Consider the following 15,743-nt stretch of genomic DNA (forward strand, 5'->3'; position numbering starts at 1 on the left):
TTATGAATTTATGCATAACAGGCCATGTACAACTTTAATTGATTTATTACAATGAGATCTTTTTCTGCACAGATCAGGTGAATGTTTTGTATCAGAAGGTCAGGGACATTGCCATTTCTATTGAGAAAATTTCATTTTAAAATAATAAATATATTAGAAAATCATTTTCAATAATGACATAAAACAAAAATGCAAAATTTTTAGGTATATATCAATTATAAAACATTTTTTGCATCAACCATTGTATTTAGGATGAATAATTTTAGTTATTTTGCTACTCTGCTGAAGTCCCCTTTTTGAGCCTACACTGAACCTGTAATACTTATGGAAAGAGTTACCATAGCAACCTATATTGATGTCACAAGCTCAGGCTTCTGACTTCATTGCATAATGCAGTAGCAAGTGGATTTGCAGCAGAAACACCCTGCTAAAGAACAAGTATCTTGATTCACAGCAAAGAAGACAAAGAAAAACAGCAAGTTCTAGGGGGTTGAATCCTGGATTGTGAGTCAGATTGCCTGAGTTCTTATTTTAACCCTGCCTCTCACTTGTTGCCTTGTTTTGAGTTATTGTGTTTACATGTGTGCACTGAGATTTGAAGCAAAAAACCTCCTGTCTCTGAGACGGGAAAAGCAAAGAAAAAAGAAAAGCTAATGTCTTGCATTGGTATAAAGCTCAGTACAACTGAAGCACACTAAAAATAACTTGGAAAGGAAGGAATTACTAATGTCTGGTAATAGGTAACTAGCTAGCTCATAAAACAAAGAAGACACTTTGAAATTAAAAGCACCTAGCTAGATTTCCTATTTTTAGATTCTTGAAGTAGTAATGGACAAGATTGATGTCTCACTCTTAATTTTAGTAAGAATATAGAAAACTCATATAAATATGTCACTATATCTATATACTTAGACTTAAAAGATCTTTTTATGAATATGGAGATTAAAAGATTAATCTCTATTAATGTTTATACTGCAAATATTATATAATAAATATTTCTTCATTTTATCATGTAATTATTGATCTTCATTGGAAAATAACAATAAGTGAAATGGTTTTATTAATTTAAGATGAATTTTTTTAAAAACATAATGATACATTTTTAAAAAGCAATACTGAACCTTTCCATTGGAGTCTATAATCCATTCATTATTTCAATTGGACTAATTTTTATTATTTACTAAATTTCAGAATAGATATATGAAAATATTGGAATTTGAAAAGGTATTTAATCAATTTCCTTGCTAGAAACTAAGGTGAAAATGAAAACACGATGTAGTTTTAAAATTTTTATTTCATGTAAGGTAACAAGTTTGAATATTGTGGTAAAGAAAACTATGACCCTTCTACTCCTTCTAGCCCTGTGTACAATCACTTCAAATTACCAACAAAAATGTATCATGCCATAAAACTTCATTAACTCATTTCCATGTTGGATAATGTTCATGAAGACATGATTTCTCAAGTCTTAGAAATATTTAAAGTTACTGTTGACAATGTAGAGGTACAAGTTGGAATATTTTTGAATAAGAACTTAAATGCAACTGATTTTCATGTTACAAGCCATGCGAGTATTTATATGAGTGTCAAAATCTTGTACAGTTTTTCAAAAATCAGAATTGAGTGTTCAGTGTTTTATAGAATATATAAAAATACTAATTATTTCTTTCATTATAGACATCATGCCTAATTAGTTAATGAGATCTTTACTGGCAAAAGCTTGTATGTTTATGAGTGTAATTCAATGGATTTTTATTAACTTTAGCAACATGAAAAGGTCCTGAACATGTATAGTAAAATATTGTGAAAGAGAAATCAATTTCCAACATCTTTAAAAACCTTAAGCCCAGAGAGCAGCATTAGTTCCTTTCTAAATTCTACTCGATCTTTCTGCTAAATTCTACCATCTAAATGCAGCCCCTCAAAATAGCGGCGGTAAAACTTCTACTGCAAAATCATGATGATCAAGGAATAATAAATTTAGAAGGAGCTTAGTTTATCTATTAAGCTGATATTATAGCTTTAAGTAACTTTCCCAAAATTAAGTGGTAGAAGAATGTAAATCTCAACCAAGTACTTGTTTTAACACATCAGATCGTCTTGGTCCTGCCTGCTGGCTTTCATCCAGCATCACTTCTCTGCTTATTCTCAAAAATTTCACACTATCCATCCCTCAAGATCTGCTCTTTTGGCAGAGTTTATAACTATAAACTAAATTAAGCTGCTGATAGCTATTAAATTAAATTAAATTCATTCAACACTTTGAAATGTCTGTGTGCAGAGAATTGTGGTATGCAAAAGTAGTATAAGAATATTTATAAAACTTTGCTCTGGAGATGTTACTTTGAAAACTATAAAACAAAATTATGAAAATGTTGTCAAAACTGTATTCATAAGAGCTGATTGAATTCCAGGAAAGAATAATCAGAGGCAATAGATTTTTCAAAAGATCTTTTTTTCCAAAGAAATTTTCCTAGTAAACGTAATAATTAAACTGGCATTTGTCGTTCTGTCTTCTTTTTCTCACTTCCTTGTTCACTCAATTGCTCTCAGTTCATTTTTCTCACTACATAAATAATCACCATTTATTGTTGAAACATTAAGTAGAATAGTTGAGCAAAGATAAAATAAAAGGACATCTCACGGTTGAAAGGGTATATCATCTTCTGCATATCCTTTCTCAAAAATGTAAAGCTTATATGTAAGTTCAAGTGTTGCATTTTGAAAATGAAAGCACATGCAGCATGTTGCTTTGTAATTTATTCTTCTAACAATATTGTGTGACTACTTTTCTGTGTCTATAATTAGAGATTTATTTGCATTTAAGTTACATAAAATTCTACTCTATGGATGTGTCATAATTTATTTAATCATTTTGCTATTTTTAAACCTTAGTCAATCTCCAATTTCTTGCTAAAATAATTAAAACCTAAACATATATAAATATATATATAAATTCTTATATATACAACCTTGAACACTTGTCTAATTTTTTACTTAATTGAAAACAGTTTTGTTCAAATTTTTTGAGGTATAAATTATGTGTAAACTTATTTTCTTATCATAATACCAGAGAAGTGGAATTGCTGGGTCAAAGGATATAAACTGTTGTATGAGTTTTAATGTATATTGACAAACTGATTGCTAGAAATGTGTCAATTGATAATGTCCTGAGAATGAAACTTATTTGTCTATTTGCACGCTACTGGTGCATATAAGCATAATTTTTTTTTGTACCTGGAATCAAACTCAAGACCTTGTGCTTGTGAGGCAGGCAGCAGCACCACTGAGCTAAATTCCTGGCCCCATAATTTTTAATCATACCACACTGTTAGAGAAAACATAGCACTTACTTTTATTTACTTATTTATTTACTGGTACTGGGGATTGAACTCAGGACCTTGTGCTTATGAGGTAGGCATGGTGCCAGTGAGCTAAATTCCCGGTCCAAAACATAGTACTTTCAAAATTTCTGTTGTTTATTTGGGATCTTGTGACGTTGAACATCTTTTCATATGTGAATTTAATCCAATTCCATTTCAACTGCTTCTTTTAATTGACAATATATTTCCTTCAATTAGCTACCATTTGGGCATTAGTCTGTTTCTTTTTTGGTTTTTTGTTTTGTTTTGTTTTGTTTTGGTGCCGGGAATTGAACTCTGGTCCTTGCGCTTGCACAGCAGGCATCGAAACCACTGAGCTAAATCCCCGGCCATTAGTCTGTTTCTTATGGACTTATAAGGATTACTTGTATATTAAAGTCATAATTGATGTGTATCAATTGTCATTAGCCATTGTCTTTTAAGTATGGTTTTTATTTTATTTCATATTTTTGATTCATATAGTCTATTAAACTCTTCTATGGTTTCTGCTTTTGGTATTGTACCTCAAAGATATCATATCTGCCTTTTTCCTAATAATTATTTTCTTTTCATTCATTTTGGAGTTTATATTGACTTAACAAATGAAATGTAGTTAAATTTTATTTGAAAAATTTCCCCAAGTGCTTTATTTTTCCTTATTATTATCACAAGTTTTACATAGATTTTATAATTTCTATTATAATTTTATTCCATGATCAACCTAATGTCAGTATCATAATTATTTATTAATTCTTGTTTAAAACTTTTGGTACCATACTTATAATAATTTTATAAAAGGAATTAGAAAACATATGTTTTTTAATGACTAGAGAAAGGAAATATTGTGCTTTATCCTTCACTTTGACTTGCCGTTTTTATTTAGGACACTAAATTTTGTGTTATATTTAAATGAGATTAATTCATTTTAAATGCTATATAATATTTCTTTCACAGTATATAATTTGTTACCTTATCGTTTTAGTAGTTTCTCAAATGCATTTCGTGCATTTAGCAAGATGATTTTTTCATTTTTTGTTTTTAAGAGGTTAGTGGAGTAAATCACACTGGTAGACGTTCTATTGATAAACTACTTGCATGATTGCATAAATTCTACATAGTCATAATAATATTTTCTATATGGCTGAGTTCAACTTAATGATATTTTATTGAATATTTTTACATCTATATTCTCCAGGGAGGTTTCCTGTTTCATAATATCCTTAATTTTTGGTATTGGGATCTTATTTTCCTTAAGGAATGAGTTTGGAGCATTCCTCTTGTTCCTTTTTCTGGAAGAGAAATTTTAACTCTTGTCTGCTCCTTGATTTATGGTAAAATTGCCTGTAAAATAGGGTGTTCTTTTAGTTGTTATTTGTTTTGGAGAGGTGTGGCTGCTTGAATCATGGTAGAATTGCCTGTAATACTGTGTAAACTTTTGTTCTGGTTCTTGTTTGTTTTGGGGTGGAATGAAAGATTATTTAAATTACTGACTTGAATTCCTTAATAGTTACAGATCTAGTCAAGTTTCTTTTAATTTTTTTCTTAATCAAATTAGTTAGATAAATTATATTTTTCTAGGAAAGTTTATTTTATTTGTTTCAAGTATTTATTAGCTTTATTTTTTGTAGTTTTATTAATTTTTCTTATTACATGTTTGCAGTACAAAATGATTACATTCATCATGGAGTGTTGGTACAAATACCTAACACATCTCAATCTTGTAAATGTCTGATCTATAGGCTTTTTAAAGAGTTTTAATATTTTATTACTTGTGTGTTTTTAAAACTAATATAATTTGAGATAGAACATCAATTTTATTAATTTTTTCAAAGAATCATTTTTATCAATTTTCTTAAAGAATCATTTTGGCTTTGTTTACTGGTCTTTTTGTCTTTTGATGTCTGATAGATTATCCTCAGAATTTAGTGGCTAAAAACAACCACCATTTCATAACATCTCATGATTTTGTGCATCAGGAATTGAGGTAAAATTTTCCTGGATCATGGTTTTGTTCCATGTGCTATTGACTGGGTTTACATGACGGCATTCAGATGATGGTAGTTTAATCTGAAGAGTCCAAAATAGCTTTCCTCATACACCTGGTGCCTTGGTAAGGACATTTGTATGGATGAGCTCAGCTGGGTTTCCACTTCTGTCCATGTAGCACTGGGCCACTTCCAGGGCCTCTTCTGCAGAGCAGTGGTCAGGTTTCTCATGTTGCAATCAGGGGTGCAAGAATGTTCCACATAATGGAAAGAAGTGGCAGGTTCACTTAAAGACTAGACACAGAACCAGACACAGAAGGATCTCTTCTGCCATAATCTTGGTCAAAATAGTCACAAAACAAAGATTCAGGGAAGGGTAAATTGATCCCTCTTCCCACTCAGATGAGAATCAAAGAACTGGGGCCATCTTCATTCCATTACATTGATCTATAAACTATATTATAGTTTACCTTTCTGTTTAAATAATTTGATCTTTTCTTTGTTGTAGAATTCTTCTGTTTTCTTTGCTTATATTCTGTTGACCTTCCATACCCTAACATCTTAAGTTGGATGTTTAAGTCATGGTCATCATTTCTTCTTCTAATATTAGTACCAAGGTATAAAATTTGAGTCAGATTATTGTTTTAGTCACCTTTCAAAGTTTTAACCACATCGGTAATTTGCTTCTCATTGAGTTTCAGGTAGTTTCAATGTCCAATTATTATTTCTGCTGTGACCTATGAGTTATATAGAAACATAGTTTTAAAATTCCAACCATGTAGATTATTAATAATAGATCTCGTTGTGACCTAAGAGAAATATCCATTAATTGCACTATATGACAACTGTTTGCATCCTGATTTGAAAAAAAACCAAAACTATGACATAGTCAGGGAAATTTGAACACTGACTAGATGTTTGTAGAATTAAAAAAAAAGATATATGATAGTATTGTGGCCATAGTTTTAAAAAAGGTCCTTCTTTTATGGAATGACAGGCAGAATAGTGATGGATGAATTTGCCATATGAATGGAAGTAGGTATATAAATGGTGAAATATTGCCTATTAATTTAATAATTGTTAAAGCTAGCTAAAGTGTACATTTATATTCCATGTACTAGCTCATTTACTCCTATATGTGTTAGAAATTTTTCATGAGAGGTTAAATGTTTGTCTTATTGATAATGATTTAATTCAATTGCATTGTGGTTAGAAAACACAGAATGGAATACATACATTTGCACACATATAGACATACAGAAGGACGTGTACTTACACATAAATGAGATGGCATCTTTATACCTTAATCTATACAATTTTGTTAAATATATCACTTGTACTTGAAAGTAACATGGAATACATCTATATATATCAGTATCTATCATCTCTCTAATCAATTTGTATATGTTCATTAAATTGTTGGTCTAAATTTTTCATGTTTTTAAAGATCATTCTCCTGCTTGAACTATTAATCAAGAATGATGTGCTTTATTTTCATATATTATAATGACTTGTTAATTCCTCTCTATATTACATGAATGTTTTGCATTATATAATTTAAGACTAACCTCTAGGTTCATATTAAGCCTGTACTTGTCATATCTTAGTGATTATTTGAAACTTTAATCTTTAGAGAGTATCGCTTCTTCTTAGTATTTTTACATTAAAGGCTATTTCTTGAATTATTTACCTGATGTATTATTTTTTATCTTCATGGTTTTCCCTATTTCTACAATCTTTTTGTTTGTCAGTTTGTCCAGTTTTTATGTTTTCTTTTCCTTTTCTTCTCTCTCTTTTTCTTTCCCTCCCTTCCTGCCTTCTATTTCCTTCTATGGAGTTCCTGTTTTCTTATTCTGTTTATCTCCCTTTCCTGATTAGAACTTATATATTCCACTGAATTTTCTTTTAGAATTCTTGACATGTTATTTGGATATACATTAACTTAACCTTGTCTAAATTTAAACAACCATTTATTACATATTTCTCCTTTCTGAAAAATATAAATTTACTGAAGTAAGCCAATTTCATGGTATTACTTAAGTTTTGTCATTTTATTTAATTTCTCAAAGTAGATATTTAATTATTATGTGACAAAGTTTATTTAAATTAACCTACATGTTTACCAATTTCTGTTTACCTTTCTTGTTAAATGTTCTGGAATCACTTATTTTTCTTATTAAAGTAGGATTTGAAAAAATTTATTGTTAAATTATATTGTTTTTCTCAGATTTTGTATGAAAATATTTGAAATATCTTTAATCCACTATCAATCTTAACAAAATTTTTGTAGATATAAAATAGTAGATTAGCAGTTATTTTCTTCAAATAATTTCTTAAAGTATTCAAATTATTTTTTCAGTAATTTCTTAAAGAAATTATTTCATTGTGCCTGGCTTCTGTTGTGGTATTGAAAAGTCTGCTTCTAGACTGCTAGTCCTTCACAAGTGATTTATTCTCTCTAAGGTTTGATGTTGCTTTTAATTGTGGTATTCTACATTTTATAGATATATAGGTATCAATACCTTTTATATGTCTCTCCAAAAACTTTCATCAGTTCTGGACAGTTCTCAGATATACTGTCTTGAGTATTTCCTCTCATGCATTCTATATATTTGTCCTTTCTGAGATCTCCCCGGAGTCATTATCTCTGTTTGACATACTGCATCTCATCTAATTCATTCTGTAATTTCTTCTGATAAATCTTTCAATTTCTTAATTCTCTCTTCAGCTCTAAGCTGCCAATTAACTTAGAATTTTTATTATATTTATTTTCACAATTATATTATCCACCCTAAAATTTCTATATTTAAAGCAGTTGCTTGATCTTTTAAAAAATAATTTCATCTTGCTGCTCACTTTATTTCTTTAAATATTTTATTTATTTTACATTTTATATCTTATAATTCTACAGTTTGAAGTTATGGAGGACCTAAACATGTTTGTATATTTCTAATTCATATTCATGGTGGATTGACTTTTACATTAAGTCACTTTTGGCTTTTTTTTTTTTTTTTTTTTTGTACCAGGGATCGAACTCGGGTCCTTCCACTTTCAAGGGAGGTGGCAGAAAACCACTGAGCTAAATCCCCAGCCTTTAAGTCACTTTTTATGATGATTTCATAATCTATGGTAATCCTTGCAGTTGAAATTGTAAATGTTTCTCTCTAGAGAGAATTGCATTTAGTTAATTTGGATTCAAGGATTGCTGCTAACCTGAATCCATTTTGTTCACTATCAAGGCACTTCCCCAAATTTTGAAGTTTCAGATTCTGTTATCGAGCCTTGAGGAAGAGGTGTACACTATATTTTATAAAAATTTCTTAAATTTTTCCATTATTTCAAAGAAAAAATTCCATACTTCCCAACAAGTATTCTATACATTTTACCCTTAAAACTTTTTTCTTTTGTTGTCTTAATAGTCTTAGTAATACAGAATTGTAAAAATTCAAATAGGAATCAAATTGGAAATCCATAAATTGTGTTTTAAAAAAAGAAGGCTTTAAGATCAAGGTCTATGGAAAAAATAGCATAAAAATATTAAATGAACTTAATATTTATGGATTTATAGAGAAGGGAGAAAAGCCTAATGTTATATTTACTCCAAAAGTAAGTTATTACTTATAGAAGAGAAAATTTGATTAAAGCTGCTGGGCAGTTATGAAATAGATGAATAGATTTAAGAAGAGACTAAGATTAGGAAAACCAGTTTAGGAGCTCTTTTATAATGAACAAATATGACAGCGAAAGGGCTGATTTAAAATGATGAGCGGGTTCTGGAAAGGAAAGCTGTTTTCTGAGAGACTAAATATTTGTGGCATTTATGGCTTAGAAAAGAAATCAACATGCCAATAATAATGCTGTCATTACTACTGTTGGGAATCCAAGAATGTAATCTTGGTAATGGAATATAAGCTTAGTGCTATTTTGTAACATTTAATAACATTTTCTTATTATTTTTATGTCATTGAGAATAAATTTAGTAGCCAAGAATCATAAACTGAACAAGCTGTGTTCATTATTGGTTTTTGTGTCCAGCCCCTCTTCTGTACCAACTCACAGACTTTTAGCTTCATGTGTCTTCTTTCAACTGCTACTGCAGTAACCAGCTTTGCATGGGTTCAGAGTGATTCCACTTGGACAGAACGTGGCAGGGCCTTACTTTAAGGCCATTTCATTGCCTCTCACTTCCCAACCTGGTACTTCCCTGTTGGCATTGAGGTTTAAATCATCTTACTTAGCACCCACAAATGCACAGTCTATAAATTCAGACCAATTAAGTACCAGGAGAGCAAACCTTTGAGCAATGTCTAATAAGAAAAATAGATAAATACTTCTTTCTTCTCAACTTCTATGGTCCTGAGATGCAGTTGATGTGGATTTTCATAGCTTAGTCCTTGACACAAAGCTGTCTAAATTAGTGCCAACTAGTGCAGCAACACATTCTCCAATCAGCTTCCTCTTCCTTATTTTAGTTCCTTTTATACTCTGCCTTTGTTTTAATTTTTGCAACAGTGTCTCACCACTGTAGCACAGGCTGGTCTTGAACTCCTGTTCTCCCTAACTTGGCCTCCCAAGTACTAGGGTTATAGGTGTTCACCACTATGCGTAGCTGCACTCTCTTGACTCCCTTAGTAAAAATATTTGCTCTTAAATCCTTACATCCAAATCTGCTTTCTGTGATACTCAGGGTAAAACATCTGTCCATGTCATATCCTATACTGAGGGGATATGGCCATGTGGATCTCAGATATTCCTTCACTCTTCAGGAGGAGATTGAATAGGGGTGGGCACGGAACAAAGACTGCCAATACACTGACTCAGCCAGTTATTCCACTCACCCTGAGGGGATGGGAATGTGCTCTTTCCTCAATTTTAAATATCTCTTCTGGATTAGGAGAATTTAGCTAAACAAAATGCCAACAATATATATGTATGTAATTTTTTTTGAGATAGCATAGACCTCATATTCAAACCAGCTGATTCACTCATAATTTAGCTCAAGAGTCATCCATTTGTTTTAATAATGGATGAAAAATGGCCTATGCTGGCCTTACTGAGAGATCGTTCTAGTGCAATGTCTTTCTAAGGAATTTTCATATGTATATTTGGTCTAAGAACTTCATTTTTAATTCTGACTTTAAAGTCCATATGTAACTTGTATATAGAGTTGTGAGATGTGAGAAGACTTCTACCAAAAAGAGTAAATATTAAAAGAAAGAGATATGATGTCACCATGAATTGCCTTGTTTTCTCAACACCAGGAAAGGGAAGAAGATATCTTCAACAGAAAGGTATCATAGTTGTTTGGGGACCCAATACTCTTTTAAGTGGAGAAATTTCTTCCTTTCCCTCCTAGTTAGCTCTTGATTTCTATAGCATAGATCTTGTTTAGACTTCATTTTTGCATCCAGGTGAAGCCATTTGAGTGCCAACCATATTCCAGCCCTTGGGCTAAAAGACTTTACATTGTTCATCTCATGAGAAATTCATAACACCATCAAGAATTATCATTATTTCCAATTTACAGACTCAGAAACTAAGACTCTGGTTTTTTGGTCAGCAAGGAGGTGAAGAATCTAGGATTGGCATACAGATAGGTCTAATTATGAAGCCTGGACTCTTTTCAGCACGTAATATCCTGTCTTTAATTTTTGGACTCTGGTCTTATCCATTTCTTGGGGTTGACTTGGAGTTTCTTTTGCAGGCCTAAAGGAGGTCACTTTCCCCATTATAGGAGAGATCTTTCCTGGGATTCCATGTATCATGACTGCCAATTCTTTCCCATAGCATTGCTAAAAGTGGAATCAGCTGGAAGGCTAGAAGAAGGGCACTGCAATGAAATCTCTGCTACCTTTCCTGGGTATCGATTTGAACTTCCTCAAAATTGTTTTTCTTGCAGTTTTGGTGCTATTTAGGTTTGTACTGTTTAGGTAAAGTCTCCATAAGAGAGCGAATGATTTAGTTTTCCTGATGGAAAGTTTAATTTAGCTCTTCACCATGTTGCTTTTAGCTCGTTTGTAGATATAATTATTTACTTAATGAGGATGCATCCTTCCTTTCTGAACACTGCCTTTAAAATGAATTTCCATAGATTTACATAAATTCCCAGGGGGATCACTATAATGTGAGCAAAGAAAGAATTGCCCAGCTGTGCACTGATTTAATGGAATTATGAAGCTTGAGGGTGTGAGTCCTGAAAAATATATCCAAGGGGAATAGTCACTCAAGCTGTTGGAGAAATAATCCCTCAAATGAATTTACCCTCACTTCCATGAAAAGTTATCTCAGAAACCAGCATCAGCCCAGGGTTTTAAAAGAAATCCTAAGAAATGCTTGCGAAAATGCTGTAAATTTCAGAAATCACTCGTTCTGTTTAAGAATGATTATAGCAATTTTTGAATGGAGGGTTTTATCTTAAAGTAGTTTCATTTAAAATGGAGAGAACTATCAAATGTTTCTTTTCTCATGCTGCCAAAACACAAAACTAACAGCATCATCAGATACATCCTTTAAATGTCATAGGAGGTCCCCAGACTTCTCTGGGCTGGAGTTTATTACTGGCAGTCTCTATGTCCTTTATACCTTAGTCCAAGTCAGGAATCAGGAGAGACCTGAGGTGATAGCAGCTTCTGGAGCTCAGGGATTTCATTACCTATCACTCTGAATCTTTCTGTAGATGTTGGTGTTCCAAACAATTACATGGTTTTGTATTCTGTGGCTGGCTCTATAAGTTGGTTATAGTAACGTAATAGTGTGGGAAAGACCTTATATTTCCCCTGGCTTTGAAATATAGCAATGTGAATTATGTTCTTTTCAAGATAATACCTCAGCCTTAGCCAGCTGTCTATAAATGCATATCTTTGGTTTAAGGAGGCTTATTCAAGAATATGAAGGAATTGATACTAATTAATATTCTGTGTTAGAAAAGTGACCACTGATAGTGAGTCAGAGGTTCATCTTTCATATGAATACCTCAGGCAGTTCATCAGTATTTAGTAATATATTCAAAAAAACTTTCTTTGGGGAATGCAGGCAGAGCTATTTTTTCTATGATATCACAAGTGTTTATTACCTATATCAAAGAAAATAGCAATAATAATAACAAAATATTTTGTACATTCATTATGTGCTAGGGTTTTCCTTTGATTACCTCATATAAGCTTCACACCCACATTGTAATGTAGACACTCTGATTGCCGCATTTTACAGATGAGAAAATGGAGGCACAGAAAGGCTAAGCTTGTTTTATAATCATGTGAGAGTGGTAGCCTTGAAAATTTGACTCCAAACTTTACGCTCTTTTTCAAATCAAATTTTTATGTCTTAATTATGATAAAGTGCACATTTCACAACGTTTTCCATTTTATCTTTTTAGTGTACAGTTCAAGGATGTTAAATACATTCACTCTGTTGTGTGACCACTACCACTCTCTATCTTCAGATCTATTTTTAACTTTCAAAACTGAAACTCTGTGACCCTTAAACAGTAACTCCCACTTTCCTTGTCTCTGTAGCCCTGGAAGTCACCGTGGTATTTCCTGACTCTATGAACTTGACTGTTCAAGATACCACATAAAAGTAGAATCATGGAGAATTTGTCCTGTGACTGGTTTATTTCACTTCTTGTTTCCAAAATTCATCCACGTTGGAGCATTTATAAAAACATTTTTTGACCAAATAATATTCTATTGTCTGTGCATGCTGCATTTTATTTGTCTATTCATCCAAAGATGGGCTCTTGGGCTGTATCCACCTTTTGCTGTTGTGAATGACACTGCTGAGAACCATGAGTGTTGAAATTTCTATTTGAGCTCCTATTTTTGATTCTCTGGAATGTATACCCAGAAGTGGCATTGCTAAATGCCATAGTAATTCTAGCCAAGTTATTTTTTTTGAGGAACTGTTATACTCTTTTCTTATTATCTGGACTGTTTTACATTTCCCACCAGCAAAGCACAACAACTTCGCCATTTATTTATTTATTTATTTATTTATTTATTTATTTATTTAGATAAATCTCATCCTAATGGTATCTCATTGTGCTTTTAAGTTGTATTTCCTTAATGACTAGTGGGGTCAAGCATCTTTTTGTGTGTGGACTGGCCATTTATCAGATCTTCTTTTCACCAAATCTTCTTTGGTGAAGCATCCATTTAAGTCTTTTGCTTATTTTTGTTGGGTTTTAATTTGTATTATTGTTTTTTAATATAATTTAATTTTATTTTATTTTGGTGGTCCTAGGGGTTGAACTCAAGGCTTTCACACTTAGTTAACATTCCCAGCTCTTTTTATAATTATTTATTTATTTATTTATTTATTTTGAGATAGGGTGCTAAGTTGACAAGACTGGGTTCAAACTTGGTGTCCTCCTGCTTCAGCTTCTCAGAGGGCTGAGATTACAAGCATGTGCCACCAGGTCTGGTGACATCCTGAATTATTTGGCACTAGTCATGCTTCAGGAGAGTTGTGAATAAATCTCTGCGGTATTAGGGAACGTATAAAAGATGCAGAGAAACCCAGCACATTATATGTGTTTAGCTCATGTTTCTTGATGAAATTTTATTTTTTGTAAGAATTGATAGGAAAAATAATACTAAGTGAACTGTGCGGCATCTCTATGCCCTTTCCCAGGTATTTCCTGGGCATTTACTAGGGAATGGGAAGGTTGTGGAAGAGGTAAGGTGCCTGGTGACAAATCCAGGTAGAGCCATCAATCTCTTCACTGTAGGCACTTTGTCAGGATGCTTTCTGGTAGAAGTTCTACTAAACAGAAAGAGATGAAACAGACCCTCTGTGTAGTCTTCTCCACTGCCTGCCACTGGAAGCTCACTTTCTCTTGGAGCTTAATTAAAATAGAAAGTCGAAGAGAACAAAATAACAAACTTTTCTCTTTCCTTCTTCTCTCTGTCAAAGGCAGCACTGAATTCTGTCCTCTTGGTACTTGGGGTAGGGGATGGATGGAGACTAAGCCCCTACTGTGCTCCTTCATCTGAAGATGTCCTTGGGTGTGACCTATGTTTCAGTTATTGTCCTTTGCTTCTAACTGCATTCCCACTTTTGTTTTCTCTCTGCTTTGTGACTTATCCCCTCTGGTTCTTTCTATTTTAATTTTTGAAATTGGAATACACATAAGATAACTATCCTTTTCTCTGTATTATTAGTGAGTTATTAGTTCCATGCCTAAGGCTCAGGAATTGGGCATAGACAGTATCACAATAACAATTGGTAGAGTATAAAGAATATCTTCCTTTTCATCCAGTATATGAATAAGCCTCCAGCACTCACACCATAGGCACATGCTTACTCTACACTCTGAAACTTCTCTGTGTTTAAGGTAAACATGAAGGACATTTGCAAGTGCAATGGTGACTGTTTCAGAGCTGTCAGGAAGTTTGCGGTCACAAGAGCCTTTTGTAAGCCTCCTCAAAGGCTTCACAGCCACAGCATTAGGTGTAATAGTTTCCTCTCCTTGCAATGGCTTGGGTAATAGGGGAGAGTCATGGCTTGGGTAATAGGGGAGCACCATAATGCTGCTTGATTATGAGGTGGTGTTAGGGGGATAAAGTCAGAAGAGTACAGGAGGGGCTTTGGGACCACCTGACTGTGATGACCAACTCCTAAACTGCGGATCCTGTGTCTCCGATATCATATCTCCTTCTAAGTCAGGGTCACTGTGTCAAATTATCTCCAGATTCCAGATAACTTTATTCTACCTTTCAAGGACATTTCCAGCTTGATTTCAACCCTCTTAGGATCTCTGTTCTAGATCGAAGGTCAAGAAGAACATTGATTTTGCAAGATAATTTTATTAGTCATATGGTGTACTGAGTGCTTACCGCTTTCTCTTTCTTTCTTTCTTTCTTTCTTTCTTTCTTTCTTTCTTTCTTTCTTTCTTTCTTTCTTTCTTTCTTTCTTTTTTTTGGAGCTGGGATTGAACTCGGGACCTTGGGCTTGTGAGAAAGGCGGTGGAACCACTAAGCTAAATCCCCGGCCCTTAGTGCATACCTATTTCATTAAATTCTGATAACCACCCTAGGCAGACTTTCCTATTTTTTTGTTGTTGAGAGGAAATGGGCTGGGAAAGGGGAGTGAATTTGCTTATGGTAACTTGATGGTGGCAGGCAAAGCTTGTAGTCTGAGCAGGTCTTTCTGGGCTCAGAGCTCATCCCCTTCCACTCTGGCTCAGGCTCTTCCCAGTTTTCATTTTCTGGCTATTAATGCTCCTTACTTTTAAACTCTCATTACAGATTTCAGCAAACAAAGGAAAAACAGGGATGCTTCATATGAAACTCATTAACTGAAATTAGAAACAATTACCACCTTTGGGAGGAGAGAGCTGCTGTTCCCTCGGCATTTAGAATGACAACATAAGGCCAGATATAATGCAAACGTTAGC

At 33.0% G+C, this 15,743-nt stretch overlaps 1 long non-coding RNA gene across 2 annotated transcripts in view; it reads left to right on the forward strand.

The window, feature by feature from the left end:
• The first annotated feature begins 389 nt into the window (after nucleotides 1–389).
• The window catches only part of LOC110344344 (uncharacterized), a 124,942-nt gene continuing 109,588 nt past the window's right edge, over nucleotides 390–15,743 (forward strand). For both annotated transcript variants that reach the window (XR_015444046.1, XR_015444047.1), the window contains exon 1: nucleotides 390–504. This is a non-coding gene — a long non-coding RNA (uncharacterized LOC110344344). The remainder of the gene's footprint in view (nucleotides 505–15,743) is intronic.

This window comes from Heterocephalus glaber, unplaced genomic scaffold, assembly GCF_053883595.1.
Source record: "Heterocephalus glaber isolate CG9 unplaced genomic scaffold, H.glaber_assembly_v1.0 deba00001593, whole genome shotgun sequence".
Taxonomy (NCBI): Eukaryota; Metazoa; Chordata; class Mammalia; order Rodentia; family Bathyergidae; genus Heterocephalus; species Heterocephalus glaber.